The 19,979-nt window shown below is 39.6% G+C and overlaps 1 protein-coding gene and 1 pseudogene across 1 annotated transcript in view; both read left to right on the top strand.

Moving 5' to 3' along the window:
• The first annotated feature begins 4,059 nt into the window (after window positions 1-4,059).
• Window positions 4,060-19,979, top strand: part of CDKL4 (cyclin dependent kinase like 4) — a 44,952-nt gene continuing 29,032 nt past the window's right edge. The window contains exon 1 of the mRNA XM_024753537.1: window positions 4,060-4,104. The gene's annotated coding sequence lies outside the window, so the exon portion shown is untranslated. The remainder of the gene's footprint in view (window positions 4,105-19,979) is intronic.
• Window positions 18,711-19,979, top strand: part of LOC112405217 (rho-related GTP-binding protein RhoQ pseudogene) — a 1,814-nt pseudogene continuing 545 nt past the window's right edge.

The raw sequence follows: 19,979 nt of genomic DNA, 5'->3' as shown, positions 1-19,979 counted from the left end.
GTAGCTTGTCATCTGGCTTAATCTGTATATAGTGAGACTAAAACATATTAAGTAGAAAAAGTTTTTTTAATTATTCTAAAATCCTTAGGTAACCATTCTGATCTTTCAGATCTTGATTTTTTATTTGGTCTGTCTCCTCAATTTCATAAAGGGGTAATATTCCCACATTTGTGAAAAGGGCATCTTTTGTAGAATCTTCAATTTCCTGATCAGGAAAATTGGTGAAACATTCATAATCTTTTGGTTAGAGCGGGGCTCGGCAGACTGCACTTCTCAGCCCAATCCTGCGTAATGCCTGTTTTTATAAATGAATTTTATTGGAACACATTCGTTTGCATGTTGTCTATAGCTGCTTTTGCAAAAAATACAGTTTTCCCCAAAAAACTATATTACCCACAGAGCCTAAAACATTTACCATCTGACCCTTTATAGAAAGAGTTTGCTGACTCCTGGGTTAGAGAAAGGAAGGGAGAATGCAGTTCTGGAGGCAAGGGGGGGAAGATTATATGTGGGAAGAACTGGGTTGGGGATCACGAGGTGACATTTCTACTCTTGTTAATGCTCCTGCCTGTTGTTAGGACCTTGGATAATTAACTCCAGAACAGTTTCCTTATCTAAAAATGTGACTTCTAAATCATACAGTTGTTAATAATCATAGCAGTTGTGTACATTTATCACTCTGCTCAAATACATTCTGACTAATCTTAGCATTAATAACTGAATAATGACTGTTTTAAAAACACATCTTTATCAGTATAACATTATCATCAGTTTATTGAAAAACAGACTCATGGAAAAGATTTTCAAGAAATCAGTATTCTGTCCTGGGCATTTATTGACAAGGTTGTTGATCCTTTTTCTAGGCCACTGTTTTTTCTAATTTCCAAGTCCTATAAATTATATAAAGGGTCACATCTCAAAAAAAATAAACTTTCACGTTTAACTGTCAAGCATTTCAAAATATTTCCAGAAGATAATGTATACAACTGGTTGTGTGTTATCTATACAGACCCCTGGAATCAGTCTTTGAGAGAGAGGCCCAGTAATCTATGTTTCTATGAAGTTGTACAAATGATTTTGGTGTGCAGCTCTTCATGAAAACCACTGGCCCGACATTGAATTTAAATCAGTGTTTCTGAGTGTGGTCCAGGTATCACTCGCCTTAGAATAATCTCTGATGACACTTAAGAATGCGATAAGAATGTACCCACTAACTTCTGATTGAGGATCTTTATTCACTCAAAAGGAAGAGAGCCACTGACTGAAATGTTGGAAAAGATCTGTTTCATCTTCATTGAAGTTTAAAGCTATCTGTCTTGTTAGCTAGTTTCTTAGACATTGGTGTTGAGAAGAATGAGATCAATTGTTTCTGGGCCTTATTGGCATCATTAATCTTGCTAGTATGTCCCCAATTTCAGTACAGACCAGGAAATAAAGGTTAGGTATCCCTTTTTACCATTACTAGAAGAAGGATAAAAGTGTGCTATACAAAATGTAATAATAAGTGCCCAATGCATGTGTTCATGCTGTTCCACATGCTTTACGTAGATTCTCCCACTGAAGTCCCAAAACAGCCCAATGAGGTAGGTGGGTATTGTTAACACCATTTTACAGATGAAGAAACTAAGGCACAGAAAGATTAAAAAACTTGCCCAAGAATATAGCCGGGAAGTAGTAGAGCTAGGATTTGAACCTGGGCACTCAGTTCAAAGTGTATACTCTTAACTACTGTGCTAAACTATGTACTACACAGAATATATGCAGTATATTCACCACCCTCTAAAATACACTCTAGCATTTCTCCCCTGAAATTAGACTTATTTTCTCTGGGAATTGGATTTCAAATTCTAATTTTCACTGTCCCTTTGCAGCAAGAGAAATTAACTCTCTCTCTTAATTTTTCACTTTATCAAAAAGGATTTTCCTTATTCAGAGTGTTTTGTGTAAGAATAAAAGGATTTGCATATAATTAATTTTACAATTAAAGCTTATGAAATATGTCTAGTCAAAACTCATTACAAAGACTTTCTTTTAGTTTGTTCTTATGAGATAATTATTTAACTAACATAAATTGATCATTTACAGTAGATCCAAGCTCTTTACTGGCAGTGCGGAAAAGATGGAAAATCATCATTCCCAGTATTCCAGGAGCACACTTGGATGAATAAAGATAGATTTAAAGAACAATGCAAAAGGCTGTGCCTAATTCTGGTTTGGGAAAAGGAAAGCCTTTGTGCAGAACGTTGTATATAAGCCAGGTTGTTGATAGATGAGGAGGAGTGTATCAAGTGCAGAAAAAAATCAGGGTAGGGAGCTGTAGGCTAGACTAAGGCATAGGCATATGCAAAAATGCCGCTTGTTCAAGGAATAGTGACGTTAAATGCGGCTGAGCTTAGAGTGTGTGGAGCAGAGTAACAAGGCACGAAGCTAGAAAATAGGGATGGGCCTGATTGTGAAGAGCTTTCTAATGAGAAGAGTAGCTCTAATAGTCAACAGTTATGGAAACTGCAGAGATCAAATACCATGAAGATGAAAATAGCTGTTGGCAAAAAATAAATAAGGGGGAGGGACTTCCCTGGCGGTCCAGTGGTTAAGACTCAGTGCTTCCAATGCAGGGGATGCAGGTTCGATTCCTGGTGGAGGAACTAGGATCCCACATGCTGCGTGGTGCGGTCAGAAAAAGAAAGAAAGAAAAAAAAAAACAGCCGTTGGGTTTGTACCTAAGGTTATGGTGATCTCTTGTATCCTTACTGAGAAATTTACCTAAATAACATGATGAGGGCAAAAATGATAGAGAAATAAGTTGATGTTAAGTTTACCTGGGAGTATGTTTGGTCTTGAAGGAGGTAAAGGTTTTTGTTTTTATCTCTTTTTTGTTTCTAAAGATGGGAAGAGATTAGAACATATTTCTAAGCAAATGAAGGAAATGGAAAATGGAAGATAGATGACGAAAAGGGAGAAGCGTTACCTCTGAGGGAAGAAGGGAAGTATCGACATCCTAAATCTGGGCATGATGGAGAGCATTTTACTGATGCTAAACAAAGTGTGTATGTGCTCATTAACAACAGAGATAGTGTTTCCAAGTTCCTCTTGGAAACAAGAAGGGTAGACTTCGGCAAAAATTATCTATTCCATTGTTAATACCTATACCTCCATATAGCATTCGTCACATTACTTGTTTGTTTGACTTGATTCCCCACTGGGTGGCAAACATGTCTCTCACTCTGAATCAGCCCCACGTTAACTAGTACGATGCTTGCTGAATTATGAAAATGGCAGCAGTGGACCACAGGTAATACATAAAACTGCTTGTTACCAAAAAGCCTACAGAAGTCTGCTGGAAAGCTATTTGGACACTAAGGCGGAACCAAAGAGTAAAGATTAATAATAAGAGGATCTGGCTACCCGAAGGTCTCTGCCCAGGCAGGAAAACGAACTTCTGTAACTTCAACGTTTGTATTTGCTTAATTTTAGTGCTCCCGAGGCCTTGGATAGGAACAGGACTTGGTGTAATCACAGTGTTATAGAAAAGTAGTTAAAACGTTTCCCGAGTGCCTCCTTCAGGGCAGCTTAAAAGGGTTCTCGGGGGCTTCCCTGGTGGCACAGTGGTTGAGAGTCCGCCTGCCGATGCAGGGGACACGGGTTCGTGCCCCGGTCCGGGAGGATCCCACACGCCGCGGAGCGACTGGGCCCGTGAGCCATGGCCGCTGAGCCTGCGCGTCCCGAGCCTGTGCTCCGCAACGGGAGAGGCCACGACAGTGAGAGGCCCGCGTACCGCACAAAAAAAAAAAAAGAAAGAATAAGGGGTTCTCGGAGGAGAAACTGCTGCTGCGTTCACATACTGCCGTTAAGGGCTTGCCCAAAAGTGACCCACCGAGATGCTGAACCCACGCCGCGGGCTTCCCCAGCGGCGGGCGCCGGGGAAACCGGCTCCGGAAGCCGCCCTGCCCCGAGCGGCCTGAGCGTCCGGTTGTCAGGGAAACGTCGCGGCGGTGGCGCACGGGAGTCGTTGCGCAGGGGGGCGCTTCCTGCGCGCTGCGTCCCGCCCTGGAGTCGGGCTGAAGGGGCTGCTCGAAACTGTGTCGCCGTCGCCTTGTCCGCGCCGTAAGTGCGGCGGCCGGCGAGCGGGGTCCGTCTGTGAGGAGGGTCGGCGCCGGGGGTGATGGAGAGAGAAGTGGAGTCTGGATGGAGGCTCCCAGAAAAGGGAAAGTTCCCTGAGAGAAGGGGAGCGGGGCAGCCTTGCAGTTCGGCGGCCTCTGGAGGGACAGGCAGGGGTGGGGGGAGGGGCTAGAGGTGACAGTGACTCCCGCTGGCCGCATGACCCACCCGATGCCGGCCCCTGGGGAGCGGAGCGGCTGCGCTTTGGGAGACCCCTGTGTGGCCGAGAAGCTGCACTGTCATTAAATGTAGAGTCAAGACTAGTTTAGAGGCCTGGAAATCAAGCGGCTTATGCCAGACGTCCAGATCTGTTATGTGTTCACATGAAATGTGAGGCTTTTAAACAAAATTAGTTTCTTGGATTATGTAAATTATATGGGCTTTGGTTTTCTGGAGATGCTTTTAGTTAATCCTATTGTACTATCACTAGGACAAGTTTATAAACGTGTGTGTACTTTTGAAGTTCTGAGATTCAGTATTATGTTTATAAAACAGATGCAGAATGGTTTTATAACCCATTTTCCTGGTCAATTTTATTAAATATAATTGCATGTTTGGTTGTGTTGGAAACAATAATAACAACATAGCAGACTGACTTGTAGCCTGTAGAATCTGTAACTGGTCTGGCCTGGTCTTGAAAAGGTCTCCTTACCCCCCTCATTCCTAACGCCACTACTTACACAAGTTTCCTCTAAACTTTTAGATTAGGAAATTAATGTGTTTTTTCACCCCATTTCCTCTCCGTTTCTTAATTTTGTTTTTTTCTCTCAGCGTGTTCTTTAAAGGCTGGCTAGAGCCCTCATGACCTGCTTTTGTGATACAATTGTGGAAAATAATCTGCCTTCAAGTGTTTTCTCGGTTTCTATGTGCATCCTTTTGCAAATCCTCAAGACTAAGGAAGTTAAATAGAAAATTTTCAAAGAATTTAATAATCCACTCAATTATCTATTTTATCTATCTTCCTATAGTCACCAATCGGCCCAAGTCTATACCTGCTTTTGCCTTTGTACACAGAACTTCGTTAACTTAATACTCAAATATTTGGTAACTTCTGAAGTCAGGAAGCCCTGTAGCCAAGAGGTACATAGGTTCAGACTGAAGGTGACTAATGATTAGGAAAAATATATATGTATTTTTTAACATTTTCATCTATTCCCTGCAAGTAGCTATCTCACTGTTTCATCTCGATTTCCTGACCAGGTACTATTTTAACAATCAAAATGTATTACTGCCTTTGCTTAAAGAAGAAAGACATATTTAGTGGAAAGGTTAGAGAATAAAATTATGGTAGGATTACAACAGACAGGTTGAGCACCTACTATGTGCCAGACAGTGGGCAAACAAGGCACATCAGGTGTAATAAATAATGTGTAAAAAAGGAGTGGGGGAACTTAACTCAGTTTGTGTGGAGAGAAAGAGCTTGCCTTTGGGGATTGGGGAGGGCTAAGCAGAAAAGACACTTGAGTTGAACTGCAAAAGATGAAGAGGATTTCGAGGTCAAACCTTCCAAGCAGCGGTTGGTATACGTAGAGACTTAGAGACTTGAAAGTGTTTGGGGAAGAATCTGAGAAGCACTGAGGGAAAGGTCCATTGGGACCAGGGTGGAAAGGACTGTAAATATCATACTACAGTTTGAACTTTATTCTGTGGCAGTAGAGGCCATAGCCATTTTTGAGGAAGGACGATATCTGATTATACTGATGACTGAGAAAGATGTTTTCGTTTTAATTGAAATATGCAGAAAAAGAAGTGATTTGAGGGGCTTCCCTGGTGGCGCAGTGGTTGAGAGTCCGCCTGCCGATGCAGGGGACACGGGTTCGTGCCCCGGTCTGGGAGGATCCCACATGCCGCAGAGCGGCTGGGCCCGTGAGCCATGGCCGTTGAGCCTGCGCGTCCGGAGCCTGTGCTCTGCAACGGGAGAGGCCACAACAGTGAGAGGCCCCCGTACCGGAAAAAAAAAAAAAAAAAGAAAAAGAAAAAAGGGTTCTCGGAGGAGAAACTGCTGCTGCGTTCACACACTGCCGTTAAGGGCTTGCCCAAAAGTGACCCACCGAGATGCTGAACCCAGGCCGCGGGCTTCCCCTGCGGCAGGCGCCCTCCCCTGCTTTGTCTAATTGCTTATTTAGGCGAAACCTAAATATTGACTGTGGATCAGATATCAAATTTCCTGATTTTGGTCATCTTTACTGTGGTTATGTAAGTGTCCTAGTTCTTAGGAAATATACACTGAACTATTTAAGGATAAAGGGACATGATGTCTGCACCTTACCCTCAAATGGTACAGAAAAATTAATATGCATATATATGTGTGTGTATATATATATATATATATATATATATATATATATCCAGAGAGAGATAGAAAGGAAACGAGCAAAATGTAAACAATTAATGAATGTAAATGTATGGGAGTTAATTGTACTATGCTTGCAGTTTTGAAATTATTATATCAAAAGAGAGCTATTTTAAAAACCTACAGATAGTGCGACTAAAGTGTCGAATCACTTTTATTTGGGGTGTCTGTGGACTTATTATGATTTTAGGCAGCCTCTGTGCTAATGGGTGGGGTTGTGTTCCTGTCTTGCTAGTTTTTTGGCATAGGATGTCCAGCCCTGTAGCTTGCTGGTCATAGAGTGAAGCTGGGTCCTGGTGTTGAGATGGAGATCTCTGGGGGATTTTCGCCATTTGTAGGGATGGTTGGAGGAAGGAAGAGGAAGAAAGAAAGAAAGAAAGAAAGGAAGAAAAGGAAGGAAGAAAGAAGATAAAGTAAAATAAAATAAAGTTATTAGAATAAAAATAATTATTAAGAAAAAAAAATTTTTAGAGTAAATGGCCCCGCCTCTGCGTATAGGTCGCCTGAGGGCGTCTGTTCTTCGCCCAGACAGGACGGGGTTAAAGGAGCAGCAGACTCGAGGGCTCTGGCTCACTCAGGCCGGGGCGAGGGAGGGGTGCAAATGCAGGGCGAACCTGCGGCGGCAGAGGCCTGCGTGACATTGCACCAGCCTGAGGGCGCCGTGCGTTCTCCCGGGGGAGTTGTCCCTGGATCCCGGGACCCTGGCAGTGGCGGGCTGCATAGGCTCCCTGGAAGGGAGGTGTGGATAGTGACCTGTGCTCACTCACAGGCTTCTTGGTGGCGGCAGCAGCAGCCTTAGCGTCTCATGTCCGTCTCTGGGGTCCGCGCTTTTAACCGGGGCTCGCGCCCGTCTCTGGAGCTCTTTTAAGCAGCGCTCTTAATCCCCTCTCCTCGTGCACCAGGAAACAAAGAGGGAAGAAAAAGTCTCTTGCCTCTTCGGCAGGTCCAGACTTTTACCCGGACTCCCTCCCTGCTAGCCGTGGTGCACTAACTCCCTGCAGGCTGTGTTCACACCGCCAACCCCAGTCCTCTCCCTGCGCTCCGACCGAAGCCCAAGCCTCAGCTCCCAGCCCCGCCCGCCCCGGCGGGTGAGCAGACAAGCCTCTCGGGCAGGTGAGTGCTGGTCGGCACCGATCCTCTGTGCGGGAATCTCTCCACTTTCCTCTCCGCACCCCTGTTGCTGCGCTCTCCTCCACGGCTCCGAAGCTTCCCCCCTCCGCCACCCGCAGCCTCCGCCCGTGAAGGGGCTTCCTAGTGTGTGGAAACCTTTCCTCCTTCACGGCTCCCTCCCACTGGTGCAGGTCCCGTCCCTATTCTTTTGTCTCTGTTTATTCTTTTTTCTTTTGCCCTACCCAGGTACTGGGGAGTTTCTTGCCTTTGAGGAGGTCTGAGGTCTTGTGCCAGCGTTCAGTAGGTGTTCTATAGGAGCAGTTCCACGTGTAGATGTATTTCTGGTGTATCTGTGGGGAGGAAGGTGATCTCCGCGTCTTACTCTTCCGCCATCTTCCCCCTCTCCTCCACTTAACTTTTAAGACATTGCCAAATTGTTTTGCAATGGAACTGGGCCATTTTACATTCCCACCATTAATGTAAGAGTTCCAGTTTGTACATATCCTTATCAATGATTGATATTGTCAATTTTGTGGATTTTAGCCATTCTAGTGGGTATGTAGTGGTTTCTTACTGTGGTTTTACTTATTTATTTATTGGCCACGCCACATGGCCTGTGGGATTTTAGTTCCCCAACCAGGGATCGAACCTGCACCCCCTGCAGTGGAAGCGCAGAGTCTTAACCACTGGACCGCCAGGGAAGTCCCATTACTGTAGTTTTAACTTATATTTTCCTTGGCTAATAGCATCCTTTCATGTGCTTATTAGACATTTGTGCATCTTCTTTGCTGAAATGTTTATTCAGATCTTTTGCCCATTTTTAAATTGGATTGTTTGACTTCCTACTGAGTTGTATGAGTGCTTTATGTATTCTGGATACAAATCTTTTATCAGATATATGATTTGCTAATACATTTTATTCCATCTGTGGCTTGTCTTCATTCTCTTAATGGAACTTTTTTTTTTTTTGAAAATCAAATCATTTTAATTTTGATGAATTCTGCTTTATCAGTTTTTTCCTTTATGGATCATGCTTTTGTTGTCATATCTTAGATATCTTTGCTTAATAAGATTACAAAGATTTTTTCCCGTGTTTTTTCCTAGAAGTTGTATAGATTTAGCTCTTACATTTTGGTCTGTGACCCATTTTGAGTTAATTTTGGTATATTGTGTGAAGTAGCTATCTAAGATTTTGGGGTTTTATTTTATTTTATTTTTTTATTATCCCAATTGTCCTAACATTGTTTGATGAAAAAAAAATATTCTTTCCTTGTTGAACTGCCTTGGCATCTTTGTCAAAATCAATTGATCATTGATCAAAGGGTTTATTTCTTGACTCTGTTTTGTTCCATTGATGTATATGTCTATCCTTAAGCCAATACCATACTCTTGATTTACCATAACTTTATAATAAATTCATTTCAGTGGCTTCTCTTGTTGTGGAGCATGTGCTGTAGGCATGCAGGCTCGGTAGTTGTGGCACATGGGCTTAGTTTCTCTGCGGCATGTGGGATCTTCCCGGACAAGGGATCGAACCCATGTCCCCTGCACTGACAGGTGGATTCTTTTTTTTTTTGCGGTATGCGGGCCTCTCACTGTTGTCGCCTCTCCCGCTGTGGAGCACAGGCTCTGGACGCGCAGGCCCAGCGGCCATGGCCCACGGGCCCAGCCACTCCGCGGCATGTGGGATCCTCCCAGACCGGGGCACGAACCCGTGTCCCCTGCATCGACAGGCAGACTCCCAACCACTGTGCCACCAGGGAAGCCCTGGCAGGTGGATTCTTAACCACTGCACCACCAACGAAGTCCCTATAATAAAATTTGAAGTCAGGTAATGTAAGTTTTCCAAATTTGTTCTTATCCCAAGTTGTTTTGGCTCTTCTGGGTCCCGTGTATTTTCATATAAATCTTAGATTAATCTTGTCGATTTCTACCCAAAAAGAAGCCTATTTTTTATATAGGGATTGAATTTAATCTATAGATGAATTTATGGAGAACTGACACCTTACTGAGTTTTCCAATCCTTGACCATGGCATTTCTCTCCTTTTATTTAGATCTAATGCAATTACTCTCAGTGAGGTTTTAATTTTCAGTGGACAGGTCTTGTACTTCACTTGTTAAATTTATCTGTAAATATTTTATTCTTTTGATGTTATTGTGAGTGGAATTGTTTTTTTAATTTTATTTTCAAATTGTTTGTTGCCAGTATAAAAATGTAATTTTTTATTGTATACTGATATTATATCCTACTACATTGCAAATTGGTTCATTAGTTATAATAGCTTCTGGTAGATTCAGTAGGATTTTTTATATACAGTAGCATGCCATTTCCAAATAATGGCAGTTTTTCTTTCCATTTCCAATCTATATACTTTTAATTTCTTTTACTTGATTTACTGCACTGGTGAGAACTTTCAAAACAATGTTAAATAGAATTGGTGAAAGCTGACATCTTTTTCCTCAGTCTTAGGGGGAAAGCATTCAGTTTTTCACCATTAAGCATGATGTTAACTGTAGGTTTTTCACAGATGCCCTGTAGGAAGTTCCCTTCTCTTACAATTTGTTGAGATTTTTATTGTGAATGGTTGTTGGATTTTTGTCATATCTACTGAGATGATCATATCCTTTGTATTTTATTCTATTAATATGGTGTTTTACATTATTGATTTTCAGATATTAACCATTCTTACATTCCTGAGATAAATCCCTCATAGTCATGGCATATATCCATGTTATATGTTTCTACTAATTATTTTGTTGAGGATTCTTGTGTCTATGAGAATAATGATCTGTAGTTTTCTTGTGATTTCTTTTTCTGACTTTGTATCAGGGTAATATTGGCCTTATAGAAGCAGTTGGGAAATGGTCCCTCTTCTATTTTTTAGAACAGTTTGTGAAGGATTGGTATTAATTCTTCTTTGAATGTTTAGTAGAATATATCTATGAAGCCATCTGAGCCTGGGCTTTTCTTTGTGGGTAGATTTTTAATTACCAATTCAGTTTCTTTATTTTTTATGGGTGTAATCAGATTTTCTATTTTTCCTTGAGTTACTTTAGTATTTTGTGTCTTTTTAGGCATTTGTTCAACCAAGTTGTGTACTGTGGTTGCATAAAGTTGTTCATAATATTCTCTGTTAATCTTTTTATCTTCTGTAGGGTGGTTCTGATTTTAGTAATTTTTCTTTCTTTTTTCTTAGTCCATCTAGATAAAGGTCCATTAATTTTGTTGATCTTTTTAAAGAACTAAATTTTTGTTTTATTGATTTTTTGCTATTGTTTTTCTGATGAAGAGTCAGTAAGCATATTGCTGTTCCCTTGTATGTGAATGATTCTCTCACTGTTTCTGAGATATTCTCTTTGTCTTTGGTTTTCAGCAGTTTGACTATGATGTATCTAGGTACGGATCTCTTTGTGTTTATCCTATTTGGGGATTTATTAAGCTTTTGAATCTGTAATTAGTGTTTTCCATTAAATTTAAAAAAGTTTTGGCCATTATTTCTTCAAATATATTTTTCTGCTGCTTTCTCTCACTCCTCTTTTTCTAAGAATCTCATTACTATTGATTTTTTTTTAATTTTTATTTATTTTATTTTTGGCTGCATTGGGTCTTCATTGCTGCGTGCGGGCTTTCTCTAATTGCGGCAAGCAGGGGCTACTCTTCGTTGCAGTGCGCGGGCTTCTCATTGTGGTGGCTTCTCTTGTTGCGGAGCATGGGCTCTAGGCATGCGGGCTTCAGTAGTTGTGACTCATGGGCTCTAGAGCACAGGATCAGTAGTTGTGGCACACAGGCTTAGTTGCTCCACGGCATGTAGGATCTTCCTGGACCAGGGCTCAAACCCGTGTCCCCTGCATTGGCAGGTGGATTCTTAACCATTGTGCCACCAGGGAAGTCCCTCATTACTATGGAGTTTTGTCCCACAGGTCTCTGAGGCTCTGCTCATCTTCAGTCTTTTATCTGTCTTTCATATTGGTCATTTTCTGTTAATCTATTTTCAGATTTACTGATTCTGTCTTCTGCCATCTCAAATCTGCTGTTGAATCCATATATTGAATTTTTCATTTCCATTGTGTTTTTTGACTCTAAAATTTCCATTTGGTTCTTTTTTATATTTTTCATTCTTCTGTTGGGATTCCCTATTTATTGAGTCATTGTTGTCAGATTTTCCTTTAATTATTTAAATCATAATTTGTGTAAATTATTTGATCATATTTATAATAGCTATTTTTGAAGTCTTTGTCAGCAAAATCCAACACCTGGATCCCCTCAGAATTAATTTTTATTGACTTTTTTTCTGAGTATTGGTCACACTTTCCTTTTTCTTAGCATGTCTCGTAATTTTTTTTTTATTGAAAACTAGACATTTTGGATGAATATTATCCAGAAATTCTGGATTCTGATTTTTCTCCCCTGAGTATTTTTTTTTAATGGGTTGATTTTTGTTTTTGCAAACTGCCTGTATTCCAGAATCTATCTCCTCCCAAGTGTATGGCTGCTAATGTTTCTGTTCAGTTTTTTATTTTTTAGCTTGGCTTTCTAGAAGTCACCACTGTCTGCATAGCTTAGTGGTCACCAATAATTTTGGCAGTGGTGGTACTCAAACACCTCCAGCCATAAGTCTTTCATCTCTTCTAATGGATCAGCGTGTGGGTTGAAGAGTGCATTCAGAATTCAGTCATCCTCAAACCTGCCCAGCTTTAACTTTTCTCAAAGCTTTCTCAGGTCTTCCCTATGTATGCCCAGAGTTTCCCAGTTAGCCAGAGATGTGTGGAAAGTTAAATAGCCCTTCTATGGTTCTTTCATTTTTAGGATCTTCCCATAAATTTCTGGCTATTCTACACCTCACCCCAACTAGAACCATATTTTCAGGCTTGAAAAACTGGTTTCTTTCCCATTTGATTCATACTGAGTATTTAAGCATTTCACTGACATTGTTGTCACAGGTTTTCAGCATCTGAGCCATATCAAACACATCCCCTCAGGAGAGAGGCTGCTGGCTCATGGCCAGTCCACACTGGTAATACTACTACACTCATTGAGCCAAGGTAGAGGGGTAGATGACGGATGGCAGCAGCCTCAGGCAAGAAGCCACTGACTCCCACTGTTCTTAAGTGGGGTTCTAGCAGCTTATCATAACTAAATACTTCTCCATTTGCTTATTGCTTTTGCTCGATTTCCAGATCCTTAAAATTGTTGTTTTTATTTTTGTTTTTGTTTTTTGGAGAGTTTTGCTTGGTCTTATACATGTGTTTTAGGAAGAAGATTTGCCAATCTCTTTACCCCACCGTAGTCAAAGTCTGACCCCTTGTGCTTTTTTGTGGGATTTTTTTTTTTTTTTAGGTAACTTTATTTCCTATACTGAAACCAGTCTAAATTCTCAATCCCTAATTGGGCAAATTTTGGTAACCTCTATATTTCTAGGAAATTATCCATTTCATCCAAGTTTTCAAATTCATTTGCATGGATGCCTGCAAAATAGTCTCACGATTTTTTTAAAGTTCTTCTGTTTTGATGGTTATTCCCTCTTGTCATTTCTTATTTGCATATTGTTGTTGTTTCTCCTTTTTTCCTTCATTAAGTTAGTTAATGATTTGTCTATTTTAAATTTTTCAAGGAAGCAGGATTTGGGTTTATTAATTAGATCTACTATTTTTTGTATTCTCTGCTTTATTAATTTCTGTTTCAATTTATTGTTTCCTTTCTTGTGCTTTATTTTGGTTTATTTTGTGTAGTTCCTTTTCTATATTTTTTAATTTTTGAACTTAATTTGTTAATTTTTAGTCTTTTATTCTATATGTTCGTTTTGATCTCTGGCTTTTCTTCTCCTTACTGCTTTATGTCAGGGTACCTCAGCCATGACATTATTGACATTTTGGATCAGATAATTCTGTATCATGGGGGTCTGTCCTGTGCCTTGAGGAATGTTTAGCAGCGTTCCTGGCCTCTATATACTCATAACAATCAGAATGTCTCCAGATGCTGAAAAATTCCCCTGGAGGCCAAAACCACTAGTTGAGAACCACTACTTTAAATGTGTCTCATTGATTTTGATATGTTATATTTTCTTTATCATTTTTAAAAATTTTATTAGTTTAGTTTGTGTTTCCCTCTTTACTCAAGAGGTGTTTAATAGAGGCTTTTTAGTTTCTAGGTAGAAGATCTTTTTTTATTTATGTTTTTAAATTTTGTTCCAATTTCTAGTTTGATATTTTATGATCAGAATGTTATTTATAATATTTCTACTTTTTGAAACTTCCTGATGCTTTCTTTGTGACCTAATGTATAATTAGTTTTTGTGACTATTCCATGTGTGCTTGAGAAGAAGGTATATTCCAGATTATCAGAATGTAGAATTCAATGTATATTTCTCCTAAAGATTTACTTTACTGGTTACATTGTTTAGGTCTTCTACATAGTTAAATATTTTTGTTCACTTGCCTTGTCTTTTACTGGGTGATGTGTTTAAGTCTCTCATTATTAATTTGTTTCTATACATTTCCTTGCATGTCCTACAGTTTCTGCTTTATAACAGTAATTGCTGTTATTGGGGGCTATTATATCTACATTGTGAATTTTTTCTCTTAGCATTAAAAACTGCCCCCTTTTGTCATATTTAATACTTTCTTAGCTTTAATTTTACTTTGACACCAGGATCACAAACTCCTTTCTTGTTGTTTCCATTTGTCCTGTATACCTTTGCCTGTCTTTTTATTTTTAACCTTTCTGAATCACTTTATTTTAGGTGTGTCTCTTGCATACACCTTGCTTTGTGAGCCAAATTGAAAATCTTTCTCATTTAATAAATGACTGAAGCCCATTCATATTTATTGATACAACTTATTGTGGTCTCTATTCTGCTGTATTGTTTTATGTTATAATTATTATGTACAGAATGTTAAATTTCCTGTGTTTCTTTATGCGTTATGTTGGATTTTTATTTTTTTAATTTCTTTTAGTATTTAGGAAAGTTTGTATTTTTGTTTAAGTAGTTGCCTTTAGACTAATACTTTTTTTTTTTTTTTTTTTTTTTTTTTTTTCCGTGCGGCTTGTGGGGTTTTTTTTTTTTTTTTTTTTTTTTTTTGCTGTGCCGTGCGGCTTGTAGGATCTTAGTTCCCCAACCAGGGATTGAACCCAGACCATAGCAGTGAAAGCGCTAAGTCCTAACCACCGGACCCCAGGGAATTCCCTAGACTAATACTTTTTTTAAAATGCTCTTAGTCCTTGTTTTCTTATTTAACCTTTTATTCTCTGGTTTGTCTTTTTTTTTTTAATGGTATTTTTTTATTCCCACTTATTCAGTTATCAGTGAACTTATTCTGTTTTCCTTTTTCTCCATTCTTCCAACATATTTTTAGTTGCATTACTTGCTACATTATCAAAACTTATAACATCTATAAGTTGTTTTCCTTATGTATTATTCTTCCACTTGTGTACCTACCTTTGTTTTAGTCTTTAATTGAATACATTAAGTGTTCACTATAAATCCTTTTGCTGAAGTTTTCCCAATCAACTCTTGGTTGGGTGAAAGTTATCCTCATAGATTTTTTAAGAAGGGCTCATGAATATAATATTCCTGGAATTCTTGCATGTTTTAAACTCTTTATCTATAACCTTGATACTTGAAGGACAGGTTGGCTGAGTTAAAATCCTTGGTTTTCACTTTATTCCCTTGAATTTCTTCAAAATGCTGCTGCATTTTCACTTTGCATTGTATGTTGCTCTTGATAAGTTTGATGTCACTCTAATTCTCTTACACTGAAGTTATTTAGTCTTTATGTCTGGAGGCTATGAGAATATTTTCTTTATCTTAATAGTTTTATTCAAACATATCTCTGAGTTGATTGTTCTGGGTCAGTTTAGCCAACTACCTGATAGGCCTTTCAATGTGTACATTCAGATCTTAGTTCCAGAAATTTTTCTTGGTTTATAGTTTCAAATATTGGTTCTGTTCCATTGTTTTTTCTTTTTTAAGGAGCTCTAGTTATACCTTTGTTGTGTTTTTTTTTTTGCGTGTCTTCCATTTCAACCACTTTGTCTCTAAACTCTCTTCCTTCTTTCCCCTTCATTTTTATTCTCTTAACTGCTATTCTGCCTTTCTTTAATTCCTCATATTAAATTTTTATTTCTATTCTCCTGTTGGCATATTGTTATTTAGTCTCTATTTCTGAGATTATTTTCCTTTCTCTTGCATTTCTTTCCTGAGTTCAATCAACTATCATTTTATTTTTTCATCAACATTTTGTCTTATTATTTGAGTTTCCAATTTATTTTTATTTTTATTTTTTTTTATTTTTATTTTTTATTTGCAGTATGCGGGCCTCTCACTATTGTGGCCTCTCCCGTTGCGGAGCACAGGCTCCAGACGCGCAGGCTCAGTGGCCATGGTTCACTGGCCCAGCCGCTCCGCAGCACGTGGGATCTTCCCAGACCGGGGCATGAACCCGCGTCACCTGCATTGGCAGGTGGACTCTCAACCACTGCGCCACCAGGGAAGCCCCCAATTTATTATTAAATTTAATTTTATTTTACATATTTTGGCCACGCCGCGCAGCATGTGGGATCTTAGTTCCCCAACCAGGGATCGAACCCACGCCCTGTGCATTGGCAGCGTGGCATCTTAACCACTGGACCACCAGGGAAGTCCCTGAGTTTCCAATTTAAAGTGGCTCTTCCTATCTCCAAATGATTGTTAGAGGACATTTAAATCAGATATTGTGTTAGTTTTCTTATGCTTCATGGTTACGTTTCTTTGGAATGATTTTTTTTGGCCATGCTGTGCAGCTTGCGGGATCTCACTTCCCTGACCAGGGATTGCACCAGGGCCGCAGCAGTGAAAGCTCTGCAATCCTAACCACTGGACTGCCAAGGAAATCCCTCAACCTATTTTTTTACTCCCTTATCAATCACTATTCCAGGGAACTCCCTGGAATGATTTTTGTCAGCTGAGATATTTAATTCTCATTTCTATCCTGTTCTAATAATAGCTTTGTATGGAGATTGCTTTCCTCTATTTTATTTCTTGGGCAGGTTTTGGCTTGCAGTAATTGACAGCCATCCTAGTTCAAGGGAACCTACTCTGTCACTGTACCAAAGTGCACTTTCTTTAATGGATAGTGCTTTTTTTTTCTTAGTGGTGAGAGGAAGATTTGCATTTCCTTCAGTTTGGGGATTCTCTTTTGTCTTGCAGGATTGCAAATTTATCCTCTTGTTTCTTTTTCCCTTCACTTCTCTAGTCTCCAACAGAGACTTATGCCTCACCCTTCCCACTTACTCTTCTCTTCCCCAGGAGTAGTGCACCCTGACTGATGCCTCCTGGATACCCTGTACTTTTAAGTCACGTCCCTATAGTGAATGCTCAGATCCACCAGGACATTCTCAGTACTTTTGCACTTATAATGTATTTTTCTCTTCTGAGGAGTGATTCTAAGTCTATCTTAGGCCCTTCTTTTTCTCTTCTCTCTTCTTCTTTTTTTAAATTTATTTTATTTTTATTTTTGGCTGTGTTGGGTCTTCGTTGCTGCGCGTGGGCTTTCTCCAGTTGCACTGAGCAGGGGCTACTCTTTGTTGTGGTGCGCGGGCTTCTCATTGCAGTGGCTTCTCTTTTTGAGGAGCACGGGCTCTAGGTGCATGGGCTTCAGTAGTTGCGGCATGTGGGCTCAGTAGTTATGGCTTGCGGGCTCTAGAGCACAGGCTCAGTAGCTGTGGTGCATGGGCTTAGTTGCTCTGTGGCATGTGGGATCTTCCCAGACCAGGGCTCGAACCCATGTCCCCTGCATTGGCAGGCGGATTCTTAACCACTGTGCCATGAGGGAAGTCCTCTTCTCTCTTCTTTATAGTTTTTCCAGATCCCATCCCACTCCTGTCTTTGCTCTCTGCAAGGGCTTATAATGGCAGCTCAAGAGATATCTCTTCCAGAATTGGGGGTTTACTTTTCTATTTAAGTTTGTAGATTCCTCTGTCTTCTTGTAATGTTGAAGGCATTGGGTTTATGTGGTTTTTTTGTTTTGGTTGACTTCTGTAGCTTTGTGAAAGGTACATAGAGAGAGATTCGATTTAAGCAGCTGTCGCTGTCCTTGACTGCCTCAAAGTTTTCACCGTACGTATCTTGACAGGCCATTTAGGTGTAATGTGGAGCAGGTTTGTGAACTTTGGGTAAAGGCAGAGGATAAGAAAGAAGGCATTTGGTTTAGAGTGTACTGATTTTGAGGTGGTTCTGTCCATTCGTGTAGAGATGTTCATCAAACAGTGAGATATTTGGTCTGGACCTCTTTTAAGAGTTCAGGAATTACCACTTCTATAAACGCTGGTGGCGTCCTAGTAAACTGGAATTAAAGCCATAAATTCCTTTGTGGAATTCCTGCCTTATTGTAACTCCTGCCTGTGTATTTAGTTTCATCTTCCATGAACATATAAGGGCTTTAGAAAACAGATAATATTGAGATGTTACCAGATAAAGTACTACTTTCTGGTGCTCTATTTTATTGTATTCAGGAGTATGGTTGATGTGACAGAGATCTAAATATTAGCCTGAGCAGTCAGTCATTATTGAACCTGTTGAAAGAAAAGGAAAATCATAGATCAGTAGATCAGATCACCTACTTGAGGAAAGAAAATAACACGAAGACTAAAACTTCATAATTAAGTTTTTGACATATTCAAAATTTCCCTCAGTAACCATAGTACCTATCAAGTGGGTTAAATTCATAAATCTACAAAGTTTATGCCAATAACTTTCTAAGGCAAATGCCTAGTTTCTTCTGTCCTCTTCCCAGTCACCTATTACTAGGCTACAGAAAGACAAATGTATGCATGCTTATATCTAAATACCTTTAAGATAATAATACCTATTTTAAACTACAGTGTAATTAATAGTTTTCAGAATATAATCTGTGATGGATTTTCCATGTGTTAGAGTGTGTATGCTTAAGTTTTTTTCCTTTTATAAGAGAGAATAGAATCTACAACAACAACAAAGAAATAGCATTTGTATAATAGTGCAGTAAGTAGTCCTTTACCTCTTTTCCCAGTTGTCTGTTTTTATGGTTTCAAGTGAGAGTAGATGGTTTCTTTCTCCACTGAGATAATCTGTAGGTGGAAAAGGCTGAATAATAGTGAAGTAAAAAAAAAGTGTACTCATTTGAAACATGAGAATTTTTTAAAGTGGTCAGCTCTTTCACTTGACATTTCATTACTCCTAATACCTGGATAAAACGGTCTTCAAATTGTGCATTCCTTTGAATTCACTGAAAGGCAGTATAGTGTACTGATTCAAATTGTGATCTCTGGAACCCGACTGCCTGGGTTCTCATTCCATGCTAGCTTCACTGTGCCTGTTTTCTCATCTGTATAATTGAATAAAAATAACACCTACTTCGTGAAATATTTGTGCAGATTATTTGTAATTTGCGTAGAACAATGCTATTTAATTGCTACCTATTATTATTAGTATTAGATTATATCAACAAGATTCTGAGGTGGGATTTTTTGAGACTATTTAGAATTTGTGTAGTTTTAATTGCTAGATGGATATATTTAATTATATTGGCCTTATTTGTTATTTAGCATGTAAACCAGTTACCACAAAACTTATGAATGCAAGACAGAAAACGCAAACCTAGTATTTCCATAGAAATCACTATGGATATATATGAAAACATCCATGATGAATTAGAGGACGCTGTCCTCATTTTTGTGCTTTATTAGTATTTTCTTTAGGATCTAAGAATTTAAGGATCCGTTCCTTCATACATATAAAAGCTAAGGGCAAAAAATGATGCTCTAAAAAGATTTTGTTTTTGTTTTTAATGGCTGCTTTGTTCAACAGCCCTCTTTCTTCTGTCCACCAGGTGGCAGTAGAGCACTTTGTACCATGTCCTGTTCGCTACTCTTCCTAGTCTCTGCAGTATTGACATGGGTTAGAAGCGAAAAGATAAACACCGTACACCAGAGTATGCAGTGTTCCTTCAGCTGGGTTTTACAGCATCATATTTTAATCATCTTCTTGAAGATAATGGCAACAATAGATTGGATAAGTTTCCTGTCCATAAATTCTTTTAGTTCAACCGAAGTACACACAGACTCATTGTAAGAAACATATGTGGAATCTTTGCAGTAGCTGGAATGACTGCGTAGGACTGAACTAAATTAACAAAATAATGTCCAGAAATTTTTTTCCCCACAAGACTTCAAAAAATGGAGGCAACAGTCGTGCTTTTCCCTCCCCCTATGAATCTTTAGTAAAAGACAAAAGAGTCGCTTATGATCCAGCGGATCCTCCTGGGGAGGCCGGGCCGGGGAGAGGGCGCGGGCGCCGAGCGGCAGGGGCAGCGGGCGGGCGCGGCGGCCGGGGGCCGGGCGGG

This window comes from Neophocaena asiaeorientalis, unplaced genomic scaffold (genome assembly GCF_003031525.2).
Source record: "Neophocaena asiaeorientalis asiaeorientalis breed wild unplaced genomic scaffold, Neophocaena_asiaeorientalis_V1.1 scaffold171, whole genome shotgun sequence".
Taxonomy (NCBI): Eukaryota; Metazoa; Chordata; class Mammalia; order Artiodactyla; family Phocoenidae; genus Neophocaena; species Neophocaena asiaeorientalis.
Note: the sequence above shows the minus strand (reverse complement) of the source record. Positions and strands in the feature narration are given on the sequence as shown.